This window comes from Labrus bergylta, chromosome 24 (assembly GCF_963930695.1).
Source record: "Labrus bergylta chromosome 24, fLabBer1.1, whole genome shotgun sequence".
NCBI lineage: Eukaryota > Metazoa > Chordata > Actinopteri > Labriformes > Labridae > Labrus > Labrus bergylta.
Genome location: NC_089218.1, coordinates 12,954,573 through 12,964,462, shown reverse-complemented (window position 1 = coordinate 12,964,462; position 9,890 = coordinate 12,954,573). Strand labels below are relative to the sequence as shown.

The 9,890-nt window shown below is 40.2% G+C and overlaps 1 pseudogene; it reads left to right on the top strand.

Annotated features, from left to right (window-relative positions):
• The first annotated feature begins 3,068 nt into the window (after positions 1–3,068).
• Positions 3,069–9,011, top strand: LOC136178192 (G-protein coupled receptor 20-like; annotated as a pseudogene).
• The last annotated feature ends 879 nt before the right edge of the window (positions 9,012–9,890 follow it).

Genomic DNA, 9,890 nt, shown 5'->3' with positions numbered 1-9,890 from the left:
ACCCCTGTGCATGTCGGGGTGTGTTGCGACCGCGGGAGTGCAGCAGCAGCGGAACGTGGCTAAGCAGCAGGCCGTGCAGTCCGATTTGTGTAAAAGTCGTACTATGGTATGCTGAAATAGGCACCGAGAAAGTATGTATGATGTAGTACTTAGTCCTTGCATTTGGGGGCGCTATGGTTAAAGTTGAATATTGTTATGTCAATGTGTTTAGAGTATTGTAATTTCAAGAAGATCAGACAAAGTATGTAAGAGTTACAGCCACTTCCTGTTTGATGGCGATGTGATTTGTGGACTTCCTGTTGGTTTTGTCATGTTGGAAATGCATAGTAAAATTCAGAATTGTAGGTTCAACGTGCTGCAGGGGCTGAATGTTTGAAATATTGTAGGGGGCGCCACTGAGCCATTAAGCCATGCCCACTCACTTAAACGGTATAAGATGTTTGACTTTACTACCAGGATTACATGTATGAAGTTTCAGGACAGTACGACTATGTTAAGCCCGTGAAAAAACTACTTCCTGTTTGATGGCAAGCGACGCGTCTGTATGGCGACAGCGTTGGACGTAGGCGTTTGAGCTTGAAAGTGTTGTATGGCAATACAATACCGTGTAGCAATGGCTAATGCTAATTGAGAAGCAGTAACTTCCTGTTGTCAACAGGTGGCACTGTAACTAATGAAGAAATGTCAATCATGGATGTGTTCAGGGCAGGCTCTGTATCATGCATGAGAAATCATAATATGACTGAACATGATATAAGCATTTACTTTTTTGGCAAGTTCCCAAAACGCTCAAAAAACTTCAAACACACGCCACGGCCACGCCCTTTGACAAAATAACGTGCAGCGCACAACGAGATATGTTGAGCCTGTCTAGAACGCACTGACACTGAGTTTGCGCCGATCAGATGAGCGCCCTCGGACGAGTGCGTTCAAATAGGAAGGCTGAAATCAGCAATTTTGGGCCATTATCGTGAAATTCAAGTTTAATTTGTGGACTTCCTGTCTTCCTGTTTTTGAAACGCTGAAAGAGCATTTTTAGTCCATCCTGACGAGCTTAATATGCGTACCAATTTTCTTGAGTGTACGTGAAAAAACCCTTTATGGGGAGGCCATTTTGAAAATTTCAAGGGGGCGCCACTGAGCCATTTTGCAAACTCCGTTTACGAAACCACCAAATTATCAAATTTTTCACGAGACCTGATGGCCGTGGAAAGTTTGGTGAGTTTTCGGGCACGTTCAGGCCCTCAAAAGTTGCCGCAAAGTGGCGGATGAAAAATAAGGAGAATAATAAAAATTTAAGCACGGTTCGTGCTCGGGCCCTAATGAAACAGTCCACTCCTTCTCTTCTTCGTTGTGTCTCACAAATAAAAGACAGTGTTTGTTTGTCAAGATGTCAATGATGCACTTTTTTCAGTCTTCTATGCCAACTTGTATCAGATTCTATTTTCCAAATCCATCATTGAAACATCCTTGGTGAAGATCCAGATCCAGTTTATCCTCCATAATGAGCTTTCCAACTTTACAGCAGTCTTCCCAGTTTTTTTGCATGTCTTCCTCTATCAAAATCCCTTGTTTCATGTTTTTACTGCTTGCCTGTTTCCAACCTTTGCCTGTCTCAACAACCATTTTGCATTAAGCAAATCCACTTTGTGTATAAGTAACACTTTATGATCAAACTCGTATGTTTTCTTAGACCAGCAGTCTTCTGATTAACGCTGGAGGATGATCGATAGAAAAAATAGTAGGGACAGACTCTTTATTTCAATTTGTGTACCTGCACTTTACCTCAGTGGGAAAAGGGGGGCACAACAAGAGAGAGAGACGAGGAGGAGGTCCACACTCTGCTCTGCTTGAGGAATCGTCCCACTCAGACATCTCTCTACTCACGCTCTACTTTCTGCTTACCAAGGTCTGAAAGAATAAATTAAACAGGAAGAAAGAAAAGGTAGAGATCGGAGGCTAAAGTGATTTAAACATCAAACCTTGAAGATATCATGTGTGAATCTTATTTTTTCCCCTTTCACTGTCATCAAAAGGTAAGTGTCACAAACACATTTCTCAACCTGTTTTCATTGTTTGAACCTTTGTCTTTTATTTAAACATATTGTGAAAATGCTATATTTTTTGGTTTATTTTCACAGAGAGAATGTTTGCACTGAACCCAAGATTCATTTAGTAAAATGATTTTTATGAATTATCCCTGTTTGAACCAAAAATAAAAATACTTCACCAGATGCAAAAATTATGTTTTCACAGCTATGCTTACATGCAGCTTGTCAGTTTTTGATTCACTACAGATAACATTAGTGAATTCTGCTGCTCAGTCTAAATCTAATATATGCTAATTAAATGTTCAGAGGATGCTAGAGATTCAATTTCAGATTTTAAGATCCAATTTGAGCATATAATGGTAAATACAGAGGAGATCAGGAGGAACATCCAGAACTTGAACATGAAGATATAATAAAAGCACGATCAGGAACCATGTGGGGGTGAGCGGGTTTGTTTCTGTCGTTAAATCCAGACACTTGGACATGTTTTATGTAACTGTCTGTATGATGATGAAGAGTGGAAAGACCTTTTCTCGGCAGGACGTGTTAACAGACAGGAGCTCATCCGTCTCTGCTTTTAATAAGGAAAGACATCTAGGGGTCCGTGGAGTCATACTTTAAAGATAACTGCAAAGGTGTTGTTTAGGGATTGTTTTTTTTAATCAACAGCTCATGAGCTCATACGTGTAAAAAAATGTATCTCTAGGATTGGGTGCTTTATCAAACCTGATACACCTAATGTGGGCATTGCATCTTGAGTGATTCTACTTGTGAATTACAGCACACCTGTCTTTTATCGATTTGAATACAACTTTAATTTTCCACCACTTATTGTTTTTTTCCCCATCCTTAAAATTCCTTTTTTTCTATTTTGAGTTTTTGTATAGATCCATTCACTTAAACCTCTTGAAAGTGCACCATGTCTGCACGTTGAGGATTCTAGAGCCTCTCGTCTTTAAACAGGATGTGTCGCATTCATCAGATTTATGGGACTCCTTTAAGACAAACACATATATCATGTTCAACACACGTGTGTTAAAGGAGCAGCACGCACTGACACGGTTTGCTTTAATACTGTGCACTGTTTAAAGCAACGCAAGAGGTCACGTGATAAACTGAAGTTCAAAGTGTCACATCCTTTTTAGAGGGCATTTTAAAGACTGAGCGCTGGTATCTGTTTGGGTGTCTCTCATGGTAAGAAAAGACACCAGTTAATAGGAGAACCTCATCATCAACTTTTGCTGAACTGATTTTAAAAAATGTTTGAGAGTTTTGTATGATGGATGTCTGTGCTCTCTGGACTCAGTTTGACTCTGAATGAATATGCAATCAGAGCAGTACATCAACAGTGACTGATACTAAGCTGATGCTTCATATCTCTACCTGCTACAGGTGTATAACTGTCTCATGCTGGTGGTCGGTGTGGTCCTCAACCGTTTGGCCCTCTATGTCTTCTGCGGGCCTCCACCCACTCATCAGCCTCTGTGGTTTACACCATGAACCTGGCCGTAGCCGACCTGCTGGTGGCGCTGTCGTTACCCGCTCGCATCGCTCTGTATCACAGCGGAGGTACCTGTGTGGCCTGCTCATACATTCACACCTTCAGCTACTTTGTCAACATGTACTGTAGCATATTGTTTCTAACCAGGTGGGTGGGCCACTCCTTAAGTCAGCGTTGAAAACTGATAGAAAGTGAATCAAATCTGTCAACATAATATACATAATAATATATCCGTATGACTTCCCTTCATACAGTATCTGTGTAGATCCCTACCTCGCTGTCGTCCATGCGTCCAGTACTCTGCACAAATGCAGGACTACAGGAACAGTATGGATCATTGCAGTGGTGGTCACCTACTCCTTTCAGGGAAAAAAATAAACATTTACTAACATGAAAGAACAAAAAAAAAAAAGTGGAAATGTGACATTATAGGCAGTAGCCAAACAAATACATGCACTTTTCCATGTGCTTATTCAGGGTACGCTTTCTTACTTGTAACAGGAAAAGCCACGCCAGGCAGTGGCGGCTCTAGACCACTTTTACTGAGGGGGCCAAACAGGGGCCAGTTGTTTGGTCAGAGAGAACATTAAACCCAGTTGAAAAATTAACAAAGATGATCGCTTAAATTTTTTAAAATATATTATGCCAAATAATAGCAACAAACATCATGATGTATATTTGTTTCAGTAACAGTATTTACCCCTTCCTTTTGGATGGGTGGCCACAGGGGGGTCCAAGATCTGTGTTACAGGGGCACTGGCCCCTGTTGGCCCCTGCCTAGAACTGCCCATGATGCCAGGTGATCGTATCAGGTGCTCCTCCTTCAACAGAAAGTTTGCAGTCTAAAAATGAAAAGAGCTGGTGAAGGCACACACATCGGCAACTCTTTAAGGCGACTGTTTGACTGTGCAGGGACAATTTCAAAAGGGGGTGGAAGGGGCTCCAGTACATTTTTTTTTGCAGAATGGTTTGTTAATAAGGAGATGGGTCCCTTATGGGGATAATGTGACTTGTAGGTTTGTGGAGCAGGTGTCATTAGGTATTTTTGACTGTAAAGTATCGGAGGTCTGTACTGAACAGGAGTGTATACTACTCTTGGTGACAAAATGAGCAACCCTTCATATCAGAATGAGCCCCCCTATACCTGACCGAATGAGCAACCCTACTTAAAAAAAAGAGCAAGATTGCAATATAATGTAAAGATGTATAAAAAGCACTTAACATGTTTATATTTCTCTCTACAGACCACAGCGTTGGAGTTTAACTCCTCCTGTGTGCTCCTTCCTGCCCTTTTCTACCTCACCATCCCTGCTGGCTGTGGGTCGTCTGTTTCCTCTCCACCAGCCACGGCCCGATGCCCCAGCAGAGCCGGGCGAGGAGGGCACGCGCTGTCAGACTGCTGGCCACCGTCCTAGTGGTCTTCACCATCTGCTTCACGCCCTTCCATGTCCGGCAGGTGTTGATTTACTTCCAGGTGAAACTCAGGCGATGGGGCAGGGGGCGGGGCATGTACTTGCCTACCACATCACAGTCACTCTGAGCAGTTTGAACAGCTGCCTGAATCCAGTGGTTTACTGCTTTGTGACGGACAGCTTCAAGAGAGTGTGGAGGTCAAGGATGAGGGGGGAGAGGGGGTGGGAGGTGGGACACACGAGTGCAGGGGAAGGAGAGAGGCATTCAGTCAACGGTTCAGCTCTGGCGATAGCTCACAGTGTGGCCACACTCACCCTGACAAGTTCTCCCCTCTCTGCAGCCCATATGGAACAGTCCGCTTAAGACAAATAAAGGTGGCTGACCTGGACACCTGCTTTTCTTCATGCAGCTGTTGGTGGGGTTGATACAACAAGTATGTCTCACATTAACAGAACAAGCAGTGACAAGCAGTCAGATTGCATTATGCACACAAAGATATTCATCAAACAGTGCAGATTGTATATGTTTTCATTCATGTTTTCCAGTGAATGGTACCAACCATTCAAAACTCAATGAAATCATTCCAGGTGAGTGCTCACACACATATACAAAGGCCCATTACAAAGTGGGAGCTTAATTAGTCTGAACAAGTCAAAAATGTCTTATTTAGTTTCTGTAGATGAACATGATGAATGTTGGTGAAAAAAAGTCTGTTTTTATGTCTTTCACAGGAAATGGACTTTTCTCAGATGGTGGAGCGCCTCCTAAAGCTGGCTGTAAGTTTCATGATGTGCTGAAGATTCATTAGAAACACAACAGTATGCTGCCATGACCTCATAATGAAAAACCCTTTAACCACTTACCTCTTGCATTACACAATCACAATTACAGTCTCTAATGTTTTCCTCTCCTCCTCTCCTCCTCTCCCCTCCTCCTCTCCTCCTCTTGTCTCCTCTCCTCTTGTCTCCTCTCCTCTTCCTCTCCTCTCCTCTCCTTGGTTCCTAACCATTTGATATGGTTAATATTCTTCTATTGGTTTTTCCTCTCTTCTATGAATTTTGTGGCAGAGCTGCTTCAGTTTGGAGAGAGGGAGTTCTACAGAGACTGGCAGTGAGCATTCAAACAGACACAATCATTTTTGCTGTTAACCTTTGTTTGTTAAAATAATTATCACATGTTAAATAGGCATGGATGTTGGATATGTCCGATTATCTTCAGAGCCAGAAGTGATTTGAAGGACTGTCCTGAAACAAAATACTCTGTGACTGTGCCATTTCTCTCACATGTTTCAGGAACTCTGAGACTGTCACATATTTCTGGGCCAACTGGAACATCCCAGTTCACAAGTGGTGCCTGAGGTGAGCAACGAACGACTCTACCAGGAGCACTTTCTGTGTTTGATTTAGTGTGATGTTATGTTTCAACATGTTCATTGTAACCTGTGTCAAATAAAATCCAGAGTACAAAATAAAGAAATCAAGGTGCAGACTACAGATCAGTATCAAGCGTGTGTATGATATTTGTTTATCACACTTCTATAAGCCAATGTTGAAGAGAGGGACCAACAAATTTCTGGCTAAAACCGCAGTCTTCCTGGTATCTGTATTCTTCCACGAGGTGTAAAAAAAACAAAAAGAAACATAATTTAGTTTCCCTTAGCACTTCTGGAGTCAACATGCAGTGTAATCAATTTCAACCTTAAATAACAGGAAGTCACACGACCATCTGTATTTCAAATAAAAAAATCTCCTGTGTTGTTTGAAACACCATGAAGTGGAACTTCACTAGTAAGGTGTTGTCCTTCAGGCAGACATCTTCAGAAGGCTTAATATGCCCAAACCATGATACCTGAAGTTTGATTAGTTGATATCTTTATTCAGAACATATTAAAAGAAAAGAAATTAAAGGATAAATGAAGTTAAAAAATCCAAAGATCAGCTTTGACTTCTTACATTAACACATTGGGTTGTGTTTGTTTGGCAGTACCTGGTGAGCGTTCCTCTGAAGATGTTCAGACTGTGGGCCTTTATGGGAATGATGGCTCAGGTAAGACACTCAGGTAAGACTGTCTGTTTCTTTTTTCTGTTGTCATTTACCAATAACACGTGGACAAACACAATTTGACTTCTCTAAAGGTTCCTCTGACTTGGTTTGTGGGTCGGTTCCTGAATGGAAACTATGGCAACGCAGCAGTGTGGATATCACTCATCATCGGCCAGCCTGTCGCTGTGTTGATGTACGTCCATGACTACTATGTCATTCATTACAGGGAAGCTACATAACACCGGACAAACACAGCCGCACTCTGCTCCCACAATCTCTCACACACACACACACACACACACACACACACACACACACACACACACACACACACACACACACACACACACAAGCCTGCAGGAAGCCTCAATGAGAGAATGCAGAGTTTTAAGGTGATTTTAGTACAATGTTCTGCTAATATGTACATGTTTGTAAACAGCAGGGAAAGAGTTTTTGACTTCTTGATTTTGCACTAGAGAGAATTATAGCAGTCTTGCCAGCAAATTATTTTCACAATGTAAGAAGAGATTTTTTTTAAGTACATCTTTGTTGGCAGCCTCAACAGTTCCAACAGGCTCTTGATATCTTTAAGGGTTTGAACGTTTTAACTTTAAACAAATGATCCCGGTCCAAAGGTAATATTGATATTGATCACCGTTGGATTTTATCTTTGTCTGTAGAGAGAGTTTGCTGAAAATAAAAGTTAATATGCAGTGCTAAGGTTTCCCTGATCAGCCAATATCGGTGGTAGTTAATTCTTAAGCTCACAGAAAGGTTAAATGTTGTGGACCTCACTCTTCTACATGACTTTGGAAGCACCTGAATACACGAAAAAAGTGGAAACAGTGCTGTAAAACCAACACTTCTTGAGTTTTGGGTTATGCACAAACCTGCCAGAGCAACTATCGTGAAACACTGCCGAGCCAGAAAAGGACCAATGAGAAGGTTTTGTCTCTACATCAGTGGTGAAGAAGTCACTTTCTTACTTGTAAATAGAGGCAAAAGAGAAAATGAGAGGCCAAACAAAGAGTTTGTTTCTACATGGTGAGGCTTGTAGGATGATTGTAGGATTGACTGTAAAAGCAGTTTGTGGTACATGTTTATTGTAAATATCTCATGTATCATGTATGTTGAAGAAATGCATAAAAGAATGATCTGCAACTCAAAAACTGTTAAAGAAAGGACACTGAACAAAGATATGGAGGAAGGAAGCTTTAAAGCGGAGGAGAAACAGTAAAAGGACATTTTTGTGACCTTTTTATTATCCATCAATGCAAGGGGTTCATGCTCCATGTGTTACCCGTGGCTTTATAGTCCTCTGTGTGTTTTATTTTACTAAACACATGATTTATTTTATACTTTATGTATGTTAAGGACTGAATGTTGCGCTGTGCCAAATTTCAGTTATTTTGTATTTTTTGTTCAGTCAGTGATTTTTCATGCAGTAGTTGATTTACTGATGTTAACAAATGAATGTTTTCCGCACTTTAAAGAAATGCATGCTGTCAACTAAAGCAATAGATTTCTATGAATGTATTTCTGTTTCAATAATCATGAAGGAAAATTGTTTTGTTGAAATAATTTGAATTTTTTTTTTTTTTGCTTGACATTTTGTTGTCTGAAGAGGTTGTTTGTTCAGTTAGTTTCAATGTAAAAGCTCCTGCAGTGGTTAAAATACAACATTCAAGCTTGATTTATTTTATTATTTGTGTAAAATTCCTGAAGAGTCTATTTCTTCATTTGACCTGATCTGATACTATCAATGATGTCACAGCTCCTTTTTGTTTTACTTTTTGTTTTAATATCTTATCCAAATTCACTATGGCCCAGGGCGTGTCCAGACTGTTTGACAGGGGTGGCCCATCTGCGGCAGAGACTTTTGCACAGGTGGCTAAAAGTGTGATGTGTGCACAAACACACACAAATAAACATCAATTGTTTACCCTTTCTTACTTCACCAATCATTTCTACTTCATAACACAAGATAATGAAATAATGGCTTATTTTTTTAATGACACAAAAAGGAGATTCACGTTCAAAGTCACAACTTAAAGTATTTTATAATGTATACTTTTTATCTAACTTGCAATGTTTTGGTCCCTAAACATAAATAGTTAATCGAAAGTAAGACAGAGTAGATTACGTTCCTATGAACCTGTGTTCTGAAATAGACGTGCAAAGTTATTATTTACCATTTAATGTACAAACAACAGAAGATCTCCTACATTGACATGTAAAGAAAACTACCAGCCTAATATTTGGTTTTAACATTAGGTCCCGCCTCTGACAGAGCTAATATTCAATCATAGTATAGGTTTTTTGAGTGGCCAATAAGATTTCTAGTTGGGCCCGTGCCACCACTGGCCACCCCTCTGGATACGCCCTTGAATACAGCAGTTGACTTAATATTAAATCAAAGCTTTCCAGTTTTCACAAAGATTCTAAAATATTAAAGTGCCTACTGGAAAACTATTTTAAACCCCTAAATGTTAAAAAAAAAAAAAAGGTGTAAATGTAGGTTTACAAAAAACAAATAGCTTAATAACAGGGCCAATAACTTGAATACAGAAATGTTATTACTGGTATTGACATTTTCCAAAATATTCTTAATGTCCTTGTAATAGTCTTTTTAAAATATTTGAAATCATGACAAAAACTAGAAATATGACCCCACTTATGAAAAGCTGACATTTTTACCATTTATGTAAAACCAAATATAACCCTGAAGAGGTGAAGAGAGCCTTCTTCATCAGTATCTGATCATCGTATTGATGTAGAGGCTGTTGCTCTGACAGAGTTATAGATCATTATGACCCAGTGTAAAGTCTGTGTGAATGTTTTCAAACTGGACTCGGTGACATTTGTACAATTTCTACTTTCTG